The 12,830-nt window shown below is 38.7% G+C and overlaps 1 long non-coding RNA gene across 1 annotated transcript in view; it reads right to left on the reverse strand.

Moving 5' to 3' along the window:
- Positions 1 to 1,150: 1,150 nt before the first annotated feature.
- Positions 1,151 to 12,830, reverse strand: part of LOC132498752 (uncharacterized) — an 84,866-nt gene continuing 73,186 nt past the window's right edge. The window contains exons 5-7 of the long non-coding RNA XR_009533796.1: positions 2,637 to 2,674; positions 2,151 to 2,226; positions 1,151 to 1,384 (exon numbers count right to left, since the gene is read on the reverse strand). This is a non-coding gene — a long non-coding RNA (uncharacterized LOC132498752). The remainder of the gene's footprint in view (positions 1,385 to 2,150; positions 2,227 to 2,636; positions 2,675 to 12,830) is intronic.

Raw genomic sequence — 12,830 nt, forward strand, 5'->3', positions numbered from 1 at the left:
CACAAATGATGAGCTGGCAGAAAAACTTAGAACCTATATAACAAAAACCTAATAACCAAAATACATAAATAACACCTTAAACCACAAAGAAAAAGACACCTGTATAGAAAAGGGGGGAGAAGATAGGAAAAGACAATTCAGACAGTAGGAAATGCAAATGACTGAAAAAATTCTGGAATCCAGTAACTAGGGAAGTGCAAGCTAAAATAAGATATATATTTATTCTTCAAAAAAATTAGCAAAATTTTTAAGGATTTATAATATCAAGTGTTGGCAAGGGTGTGGAGAAACTCGTGCTATTAATGATAACATAAATTAGTACAACTTTTTTTGAGGGCAATTTGTTAGTTAAAATGTACAATGTGCATAGCCATTGATCCAGCAGTCTCCCTTTCTGGTACCCACCTGAGAGAAATACTTGCGCATGTGCACGAAAAATGAGAAGGTCCACTACAGCTTTGTAATCAAAAAGTGAAACAATCTGCATGTATGTTGACAAGAAAATAAACTATGTATACTTAATTTTGACAACACCATGCAGCAGTAGAAGAGCAGGAAGTAAATATATATGTGGTCACATAAAAATAGTAAAAAACTCAAGTTGCAGAATAATAGGTATTAGATCATATGTTATATTTTTAAATTATGTTTCTATATGTATTTAAATGCACAGAGAAAAAGTCTGGGCAATACCCACCAAAATGATATGGGAATCCATATCATCTTCCAGGCCTTACCAAGTTCTTACAAGAAGAGATTTATCAGAATTACCTAGGAAGCTATTACAAAATACACCGGTTGGAGCGTTTCACCACCACCACCCCACCCAACCTGGGTGTATTTTTGGTGAAAGAATTCATTGCAAGCAGACCTGCACTACAATAAAAGTGGGGGGTTTTAAGTTATTTAGGAAAAGAAAATGTTAGTAGATGGATTAGTAAATTAGGATTTCAACAGGGAATGAGAAACACTGGAAAAAATAAATTTGTTGGGAAATAGAAAAGCATTCTTTTAAATCACATTAAAAGATAAATATCAATTTAAAGAAAACATAATAATAATGTATATAATTTACCTTTATAAATTTATAAATTACTTTTATATATAAAAGAAAATGGATAACAATTACAGCACAAAGGACAGATGGGGGTAATGGAAGAATACCATCATAAAGTTAACACAATATGTGAAATGGCATAATATTATTTGGGGGTAAATTATAATAAGCTAAAAATATATACAAGGCTTCTCTGGTGGCGCAGTGGTTGAGAGTCTGCCTGCCGATGCAGGGGACATGGGTTCGTGCTCCGGTCCGGGAAGATCCCACATGCCGCAGAGCGGCTGGGCCCGTGAGCCATGGCAGCTGAGCCTGCGCATCTGGAGCCTGTGCTCCGCAACGGGAGAGGCCACAACAGTGAGAGGCCCGCGTACCGGGAAAAAAAAAAAAAAAATATATATATATATATATATATATATACAGTAAACACTAAATCACTAAAATTATAAAAGTTATAATTAATAAGCCAATAGTAAAGATAAAACTGAATCATTAAAAAAAATACTTAAATCAAAAGAAGGCAGAAAGGGGCTTCCCTGGTGGCGCGGTGGCTGGGAGTCCGCCTGCTGATGCAGGGGACGTGGGTTCGTGCCCCGGTCTGGGAGGATCCCACATGCCGCGGAGCGGCTGGGCCCGTGAGCCATGGCCGCTGGGCCTGCACATCCAGAGCCTGTGCTCCGCAACGGGAAAGGCCTCAGCGGTGGGAGGCCTGCGTACCGCAAAAAAAAAAAAAAAGAAGGCAGAAAAAGAAGAAAAATAAAACACATGGAGCAACTAGAAAACAGAAAGCAACAGGAAAATTTCAATCCAACCATACTGACAGTATCAATAAATGCAAATGGTTTAAACTCTTCTAAACTCTGTAATTAAAAGGAAGATATTGACAGAGTGGATAAAAAAAGCAACATCCAACCATATGCTGCCTATTTAAAAAAAAAAACACTAAATATCAAGACACAGATTAGAAGTAAGAGGATGAAAAAAGATACATTATGCAAATACTAATCAAAGGAAAACAAGAGTAGCTATATTAATACTAAAAAGGACTATTAACAGGGATAGAGAGGAATATCTCATAATGATAAAGGGTCACCTCATCAAGAAGACATTTCAGTCCTAAATATGTATGCACCTAATAACAGGACTTCAAACTTCATGACGCAAAAACTCTGAAAAGAAAAAGTAGACAAAATTTGTAACTATGGTAGGATATTTCAAAATTCTTCATTCATTATAGAGCAAGTAGACAACATCATTACAGATATATGGTACAAGGTAAAAATTTGCAGGATAAAGCTAAAGCAGTGCTTAGAGGGAAATGTACAACATTAAATGGTTATATTGGAAAAGAAGAAAGATCTAAAATCAACTTCTCAAGATTCTATCCTAAAAAATTAAAAAGAAAATGGGAAATTAGCTCAGAGTAAGCAGAAAGAAGAAAATATTAAATGAAGAGTGGAAATCAGTGAAATAGAAAGTGGAAAAACAGTAGCTCATATCAACGAAACCTCCAAGTTTCTTTGAAAAGATTGATAAACCTCTAGCCAGATTAATCACAAATAGAGAAGAGTCAACTTACCAATGTCAGGAACACAAGTGGGGACATCATAGTATATCCTGAAGAAATTAAAAGAGTAATTGGAGAATATGCTGAACTACTTTATGTCAATATATTGACAAATACGATGAACAAGTATCTTGAAACACAAACTATTAATGTTCACTCAAGAAAAAAGAAAACTTAGTGGCCCTATATCAAGGAAATTGAATTTATAGTTAATCTTCTCACAGAGAAAACTCCAGGCCCAATGACTTCATTGGTGAATTATACCAAGCACATAAGGAAATATAATCGTATAATACAAACTGTATTGCAAACTTTTCAGAAAACAGAGTAGAAACAATTCCCAGCTCATACTATCAGGCTAGCATTACCCAGTTACCAAAACCAGACAAAGATATTACACAAAAAGAAAACTACAGTTTAATATCTATCATGAACATGATATAAAAATCCTGAACAAAATTTTAGTAAATGGAAAACCAGTGATATTTTTTTAAAAAGGATAATATATCATGTTCAAGTTGGGTTTATCTCAAGATATAATAATAAACATAATATAATACAAAAATAATCAGTGTGATTGGCCATATCAGCAAACAAACAAAAAAAATCATATGATCATCTCAATACATGCATAAAAATCACTTGACAAAACTCAACAATTATTCATTATTAAAAAAATCCTTCCACTGACTATAAATAAAAGGGAACTTTTTCAATGTGATAAAGTTCATCTACAAAAAACCTAGAGCTGACATCATGCTTAATGATGGAAGAACAAATGCTTTCTCTCTAAGATGGCAGACAAGGTAAGAATATTCACTCCCACTACTTTATATAACATGGTACTGGCAGTCCTGCCCAATGTAACAAGAGAGGATAAAAGATGAGGCATGCAGACTATAAAGAAAGAAGTAAAACTGCCTTTATTCACAGATGGCCTAAGGAGTGTAAAAAAAAAAAAAAAATAGCACTACTAGAACTAAGAAGTGACTTAACAAGGACACTGGATACAAGGTCAATATACAAAAATCAATTGCATTTCTATATACAAGCAATGGACAATCTAAAATTAAAATTTTTTAAATATATCGCTTGGCTTTCAGACTTCAGCAAGTTTCCAGTGACTGTCCCCTCACAGAAACATCAATTTGAACGAATATCCACATGCAAAAATACCTTCACAAGAGCTAAGGATTCCACGTGGGGGTTAGAGCACCTGGGTGGAGCACAGCAGTAAGAAAAGATGCATTGAGGAGGGAAGGAAAGACAGTTTCACATTATCTCTGTCACCCCTTCCCCAACCCCAGGCAGCCCAGTGTGAAGAGAGACACCCTCCCAGTGGGAGAAAGTGAATGAAATGAACACTTGACTTTACTAAGGCCCCAGGACCAGGCCTACCCCAATGCCAGACTGACCCCTGTGGCCCCAGGCTCCAGCAGAACCAGAGCCCCGGCCTGCCCCAGCAAACCTCAGCACTGGGCCAGCCCCCATGGGACCAGGCTTGATGCCTAATATTACAGTCCTAGACACCAGGCCTGCCTCTGTGGACTCAGGTCTTCAGCCTACCACCACAGCCTTAGGTACCAGACCTGCCCCATGGATCCAAGTGCCAAGCTCAACCCAGTGGACCCAGGCTTCAGGCCCACCCCATGATGGACTGAGGCACTAGGCCTGCCCACCTGTTGACCCAGGCACCAGACTTGCTTGCTGAAGGGCTCCAGAGCAAGCCTGGAGATAACCAACAGATGTGCAACCCAGAATCTCTGGATGGGCTGCCTGGTGAAGGGCTTTCCCTGTCGAAATCAGTCTGTAAAGACTAGAAGAGATGCCTACTTCTTCAAGTGTACATACATCAACATGAGGCCACAAGGATCACAAATAATCAAGTAAACATGCTATCACCAAAGTAAAATAATAGAGCTCCAATAACTGATCCCAAAGTAATGGAGAGCTATGAACTGTCCGACCAAAAACTGAGAATAATCCTCTTAAAGAAATTCAGTGAAATATAAGAAAATACAAACAACTAAATGAAACTAGTGATTTCCTGGGTATGACACCAAAAGCACAAGCAACAAAAGCAAAAATAAACAAGTGGGGCTACATCAAACTAAGAAGCTGCTGCAATGCAAAGAAAGTAATCAAAAAATGAAATGGCAACCTACAGAATGGGAGAAAATTTTTGCAAACCATAGAGCTGATAAGGGATTAATATCTAAAATATGTAAGGAACTCATACAACTCGACAGCAAAACAACAAATAACCTGATTTAAGAATGAGCAAAGGACCTGAATAGATATTTTTCAGAAGAGGACATCTAAATGGCCAACAGGTATATGAAAAAGTGCTCAGTGTCACTAATCATCAAGGAAATGCAAGTCAAAACCTCAATGAGGTAACACCTCACACCAGTTAGAATGACTGTCACCAAAAAGACAAGAAATAAGTGTTGGCAAGGATGTGGAGAAAAGGGGACCCTTCTGCACTGTTGGTGGGAATGTCACTTAGTGCAGCCACGATGGAAAACAGTATGGAGGTTCCTCAAGAAAGTAAAAACAGAACTACTATATGATCCAACAATTCTACCTCTGGGTATTTATTTGAAGGAAATGAAAACACTAACTTGGAAAGATATGTGCACTCCCATGTTCGTAGTAGCATTATTTACAGTAGCCAAGACATGGAAGCAACCTAAGTGTCCATCATTGGATGAATGGATAAAGAAGGTGAGGTATATATACAAAATGGAATATTATTCAGCCATGAGGTAAAAGAAAATCCTGCCATTTGTGGCAACATGGATGAACCTTGAAAACATGCTAAATGAAATAAGCCAGACAGAGAAAGACAAATACTATATGATCTCACATATGGAATCTGGAAAAAAAAATGACTGAATTCATAGAAGCAAAGAATAAGAATGGGGGGGCAGTGGCAGTGGAGGAAACAAGGAGATGTTGGTCAAAGGGTACAAAACTGCAGTTATGTAGGATGAATAAGTCCAGAGATCTAATTATAGGCATGATGACTATACCTAATAATACTGTATTGAACACTGAAAATATGCTAAGAGAGTAGATTTCAGGCAAACTCATCACAACCAAAAATGTAATTATCTGAGATGATATGTTAATTAGCTTTACTATACTAATAATTTCATTATGGATATGTAAATCAAATCATCAAAAATATATACAATTTTTATTTTAAAAGATATAAATAAATTTAGTGTTAATTAAAATAGTGTCAAGAGCATACTATACTTAGGAATAAATTTAGCAAACTATGCACAAGATTTATATACTAAAAGCCACAAAATATTACTGAGAGAAATTAAAGACATAAATAAATGGGAAGATATATCCTGTTTTGGATCAGAACACTCAATAGTGTTAAGATGTTAGTTCTCCCAAAATTGATCTATAGATTCAATGCAACCTCAGTCAAAATCCCAGCAGACTTTTTAAAAATGAAAATTGACAGGGACTTCCCTGGTGGTCCAGTAGTAAAGAATCCACCTTCCAATGCAGGGGACGCAGGTTCAATCCCTGGTGGGGAACTAAGATCCCACATGCCGTGGGGCAAGTAAGCCACAACTACTGAGCTCGTGTGCCTCAACAAGAGAGACTGCATGCTGCAAACTACAGAGCCCGTGTGCTCTGGAGCCTGCGCCACAACTAGAGAGAAGCCAGCGTGCCACAAAAGAGCCCGTGGCCTCAACGGAAGGTTCCGTGTGATGCAACTAAGACCCAATGCAGCCAAAAAAGAAAAAAGAAAAGAAAACTGCTCTGATTTTTTCAATACCTAGGTGTAAAAGAGACTAGGAAAATACAGCCACTGTAATACTTTAAGACAGCATATAATGGAGGAGTCTTAAAAAAAAATTGACAGACTGATTCTAAATTTACATAGAAATAAAAGGACCTGATATAGCAGAAACAATTTTGAAAAAGAACAAAGTTGAAAGACTTACACTACCTGATTTCAAGACTCACTATAAAGCTGCAGTCATCAAAACAGTGTGGTCCTGACATAAAGACTGACAAATGATCAGTTGATCAGAATAGTGAGTGCCAAAATACAAATAGACAAAGGTGCCAAGGTAATTCAAAGGAGAAAGGGTAGCCTTTACAACAAATAATGCTGGAACAATTGGGTAGCCAATCCTTTCCTCATACAGTACATAAAACTTTACTTGAGTTGGGTCATACACTTAAATATAAGAGTTAAAACTGTAAAACTTCCAGAACAAAACGTAGGAGAAAATCACTGTGATCTTGGGTTAGGCAAAGAATTTTTGGACACAAAACACACATAAAGAAAAAATTGTTAAACTGGACTTCATAAAATTTTTTTATATTTGTTTTTTAAAATAAATGTTATAAAAATGAAAAGGCCACAGAATAAATATTGCAAAACAAATATCTGGAAAAATATTTGTAAACAAAATATGTAGGGGAACTCTTACGACTCAACATTAAGATAAATAGTGCAATTTAAAAAAAGTGTGCAACCCGCAGAGCACAGGGAGATCAGCTCGGTGCTTTGTGACCGCCTGGAGGGGTGGGATGGGGAGGGTGGGAGGGAGGGAGATGCATGAGGGAAGGGATGTAGGAACAGATGTATATGTATGACTGATTCACTTTGTTATAAAGCAGAAACTAATAAAAAAAAAGTGTGCAAAAGATTTGAACAGATACTTTACCAAAGAAGATAAATGGATGACAAATAGGCACATGAACAGATGTATTGCATCATAATTAGTCATTGATGTAGTGAAAATTAAAACCACAGTGTCATATTACCACATACTTCCTAGAATGACTAAAGGAGACAGAGAATACCAAGTGTTGACAAGGATTCAGAGCACCTGGTTCTCTCACACATTGCTGATGGGACCACAGTGGTACAGCCAGTGTGGAAAATAGTGTGACCTTCTAATAAAGTTGAACATACACTTGCCATAGAATCCAACAAACCCACTGCTAGTTATTTCCCAAGAGACATGGAAATGTATGTCCACACAAAGACATTTCAGAGTAATTTTATTTGTGATAGCCAAATACCTATCAAAAGGTAATGAATGGGGGCTTCCCTGGTGGCGCAGTGGTTGAGAGTCCGCCTGCCGATGCAGGGGACACGGGTTCGTGCCCCGGTCCGGGAAGATCCCACATGCTGCGGAGCGGCTGGGCCCATGAGCCATGGCCGCTGAGCCTGCGTGTCTGGAGTCTGTGCTCTGCAACGGGAGACGCCACGGCAGTGAGAGGCCCGCGTACCGCAAAAAAACAAAAAAAAAAACACCAAAAAGAAACAAAAAAAAAAGGTAATGAATGGGTAAGTAAACTGTGGTATTTCCATGTAATGGAATGCTACTGAACAATACAAAGAAACAAACTACTGATATGTACAATAATATGGATGAATCTCAAGAGCATTATGCTAGCTGAAAGAAGCCAGACACAAAAGACTACAAATTTCATTTATATGTCAATCTAGAAAAGGCAAAATTATAGAAACAGATCTGTTCCTGGGTTGGTGGGGGGAGGGGGGACAGGGATTGACTGCAAAGGAGCACGAGGGAACTTTTTTTCTTTCTTTTTTTTCTTTTTGGCTGCACTGTGGGGCATTCTGGATCTTAGTTCCCCAACCAGGGATGGAACCCGTGCCCCCTGCAGTGGAAGCATGGAGTCTTAACTGCTGGGCCGCCAGGCAAGTCCCTTGAGGGAACATTTTGAGTGAAGGAAATGTTTTCTATCTTGATTTTAGTTGCGGTTACGGGACTGTATTCATTCAAAACTCATTGAACAGTACACTTTAAATGGGTGAATTTTAATTGTACCTAGATTACACTGCAATAAAGCAGATTTTTTAAATGGCATATAATTCTACCAAAATTAGTCATTTATGATCAAGGAAAATTATATGTGCTACTTTAACATTCATAATTTTAGATGTAGTGTTAACTTTCTGACTCTTAAGATTATGATTTTACTGAACATATGTTGCTTAATTAATCTCCACAGTCAGATTTACTCTGTAACTAGAAAGAGTATTCAGCAAATTCAGTAACAGCAGCAATATTTCATCTTCCAAATGTCCGTATGTGTTTAGACCAATTGAAGACATTGTAAATTTGCTCTCTTAGAATGGCTGAGAATTAGGTAAAGAGCTCCAAGTTCTACACTGAGTAATGATCTAGAGTCAACAGAAGTATACACTATTTTAAGACAATACTAAGAGTCCTTAAATAGTAGTCTCATGTTTCTCCAACTTAATCACAAAGCTCATAAAGTTATACACAATACAAGGAAACAATCGGGGCAGGTGATGAAGGAAGAGGAACCCGGGCCATCTAGGGCTGTAGTGATGAGACTAGCAGAACCGGGCCCTTCGCTGAACTGAATTCATCATCAGTTGGTTTTCCTTTGTCAGGGTGGCAAGTTGCTTCAACCTACTCCCTTCAGGACTTCCGGTGAAGTTTCTTTATCATTTCTCTAGGAAAATCCTGAAATGATTACTTCTTTCCCCCTCCACTACTTTCACTCTGTCATCCTCTCCTAAACTAATTCTCCCTTTCTTTTGTGTGGATCTCTAGACCACTGGAGAGGAAGCATGTCTGATTTCACATTTTATAGGCAGTATGATCTTAAGTCTTGAATACGAGTGCTAAACACTAACACAAGTCACGATGCTAAGAAGAGCCAGGTTAGGGATGTGCATGTGGAATCGAAGTCTGGAAGGCGGGGGTTCCCTAGAGAAAGACAACGCACTGCTGCCTCACAGCTTAGTGCACCCTGGGAGCAGCTTGTCACAGCAGACCTTTCCAACTGCCAGGCTGACTTCAGCTCTCCATCCGTGCATCTCTGCAGCTCTTATCCCCGAGCTTCAACAGAGGTAGTGAGCTATGACAGAATAGGATGGGGGAATCTTACCACTTATCTCTGCCTGTAACAAACCAGGACAGATTGAAGTGCTGGATCAGCTACCCAAGAATCAGGATGGAAGGGCTAGACCTGGGTTAGAAAAAATAGTCACAGGTAGTCATTAGAAGGGGCCCAAAAGGCTGAACCCTGGCCCAAAGAGAAAGTTAAAGCCCTTGTAGAGACTTCGCCCCTATCTTATTGCCAAATAAACTTTGGTGAAATTTTTTTAATAAATGGGAAAAAAATCTTACCTCTGCAGGTTCCTGTGACACACGGTTATTACCTAAAGACAGAAAACATTCCAAAAAAGACTGACTAAGATGTTTTCAAGTGGACAGGTCCTCTCAGGAAGCATCTTCTGGTCATCAAATTACATGAACGGAACATCATGTAATGACTTCTGGAAAAACCTATCAGCTTGCTATGGGGATGTTATTGACTTTTCCACATGTTTAAGCCTTTTTTCCACATCTGATATAGGCCTTCTGTAAACAAGGTCTGTGCCTCATAACAACTGTGTCCTCTGCAATACCTGGGAAGGGGCCCTGGTCATAGCAGATGTCAACCATGTGATTAATTTAAAACGTTAAATTTAACTCTGTGTATCCAATATCACCCCCCCACACACACACACACTTTCATACACACACACAACAAACTAGTTCTCTAATAAATTCTGTTCATCAGAACAGCAAAAGACATATTTTTTAAATTACATTATCTCTATAAAGGCCAGAAAACCATTTTATTCGTTAACACTCTTTAAAAACTAACCTTCATTGTTTTATTCTTCCAGGAGTATACATTTTATTTTTAGAAAATTTACAAAACAGAGATAAGCAAAAAAAAAAAAAAAAAGTGTAAAAACCACTCATAATTCTACCACAGAGAAACATATTAACATTTTGATATATTTCCTTCCAATATTTTTCTATGCTTTTTTTTTTTAAAAAAAAGATGTTGGGGGTAGGAGTTTTTAGTAATTTATTTATTTTTGCTGTGTTGGGTCTTCGTTTCTGTGCGAGGCCTTTCTCTAACTGTGGCAAGCGGGAGCCACTCTTCATCGTGGTGCGCGGGCCTCTGACTATCGCGGCCTCTCCCGTTGTGGAGCATAGGCTCCAGACGCGCAGGCTCAGCAGTTGTGGCTCACGGGCCTAGTTGCTCCGCGGCATGTGGGATCCTCCCAGACCAGGGCTCGAGCCCGTGTCCCCTGCATTGGCAGGCAGATTCTCAACCACTGCGCCACCAGGGAAGCCCCGCTTTTACTTTTATGTACGTTTCTTCCTTTCTTTGTTTTTTTACTTCATGAACATGTTTTATTTTTTAACCTAACACTATAATCATATTTCCATCAAAATTATCACTAATTCTTAAATATACAATATTATTTTAAGTGACAGCATAATCTTTCATCACACAGCTGAACTAAAACTTATTTAAACACTACTTCAGTTGGGACTTTTAAGTTGTTACTAGTATTTCACTACTAGATACAAGATGCTTGTGGAAGATCTGTCTCTATCCCCAGGCCTATGAGTGGAAGTTATGTGCAGTGGAGAATAGAGAAAGGGTAAAAATGTGAGCTGACTCCACCATGACAGAGACATCCTTCTTCTCTTCCAGGCCTAGCACATCAACAGACTTCCCTTAAGAACGATCTTTTAAATTATCATTATTTAAATACTAAATATAGTACACAGAGCTTCAGTTTCTTTACCTCTGCATCCCAGCGTGGCTCACCCAGTCATCCAATTTGCCCAACTCATCTTTACACTCATTCCTCCTTTCCAAAAATTGGTTTCTGTCTTCCCTAATACTAATGACAGTTCACTTCATGAGAAGAACACTTCAAACTTTATGCAATCCGATAATCCTGCTGCACTGTAATCACATGTAGAAAATACATAATTAGACTGGATATTATCACTAGCGTGTTCTCTTGAGGAGCTGGCGGGGAGGACAAAAACAAACTTCTTAATGAGATTCTGTTTGTCGGTACAAGCTTGTATTAGAGCCTTTAATTCTTACTGTTAGAGGCTCTGTAATGAGCCCGATTAGACGTAGTTCAGTTAAGAGATGTTAACTAGACCTATTGCCGTGATCATTTTGAAATATATACAAATACCAAATCACTACATTGGACACCTGAAACTGATATAATGTTGTATGTCAATTATACCTTAACTAAAAAAAAAAACAAGGAAGAAGAGAAATATTTCAGTAAAGGAGGAGAGATAATGTGACAAAAACAACACAGACTGGCAGGTTAAGTCCCTCAAACTAACATTTTGTTTTTTCCGTGATCATTGAGAATAACAAGAGTTGACAATGGGGAAAAAGTGGGGAAGGAAATAAGTAGGAAATCGTGACAAATAGACATGAGAGCCAAGCTCCATTTAAAGGTCAACAAATCCATTTAGGTATTACGATACCTGTCAGCTTCTAACACACTATAATCTTTCAGCATTTAGTATTAACCAGAGGTTTTTTTTAAAGGCCTTCCTTTATTTTTTTTTCAGGTAAAAATAAGGCACCAGGGACAGTCAATATTGTGTCGAATAAAGTCTGACCTGCTTAATCCTGACAAGAGTCCACTGCACAGTTAAAAATTGACAGTAGTCACCGAACTTGCAGTGGCAATTTGAGTGACTGAATCTAAACGAGGCCAGCAGTCCTAATCCTCACATTTAATTTAGGATTAAACAGTTTTCTAGCTGGGTTTGCATGTCTGTGTGGTTTTTTTTTTTTTTTTTGTGGTATGCGGGCCTCTCACTGCTGTGGCCTCCCCCGCTGCGGAGCACAGGCTCCGGATGCGCAGGCCCAGCGGCCATGGCTCACGGGCCCAGCCGCTCCGCGGCATATGGGATCCTCCCAGACCGGGGCACGAACCCGTATCCCCTGCATCGGCAGGCGGACTCTCAACCACTGCGCCACCAGGGAGGCCCTGTCTGTGTGTTTGAAAGGTGATGCAATGACATACTCAAACTGGTTATTTTACTGTAGTTTTAATTCTTAAAATGTGTTAATTGGTCTTTAATGGTTATTGTTCACGACAGATCCACTCTAATAGCATCCTGTATTTTCCTAGTATCTTTCAAACTAAAAGCTTTTCACATAGTCGTACTCTTATTTTCATTTTCCCACACTCCCTTTGAGGAAGGGAGGGGGATGAGATAAAACAGGTGGGAAAACAAAGACACAGAAAGGGAAGTGTGTGGCCCTGGTCACCCAGCCAGTGACTAAACTAGACCAGTGGGTTCTCTTACATCCAAATTATAACGT

This window comes from Mesoplodon densirostris, chromosome 11 (genome assembly GCF_025265405.1).
Source record: "Mesoplodon densirostris isolate mMesDen1 chromosome 11, mMesDen1 primary haplotype, whole genome shotgun sequence".
Classification (NCBI taxonomy): Eukaryota; Metazoa; Chordata; class Mammalia; order Artiodactyla; family Ziphiidae; genus Mesoplodon; species Mesoplodon densirostris.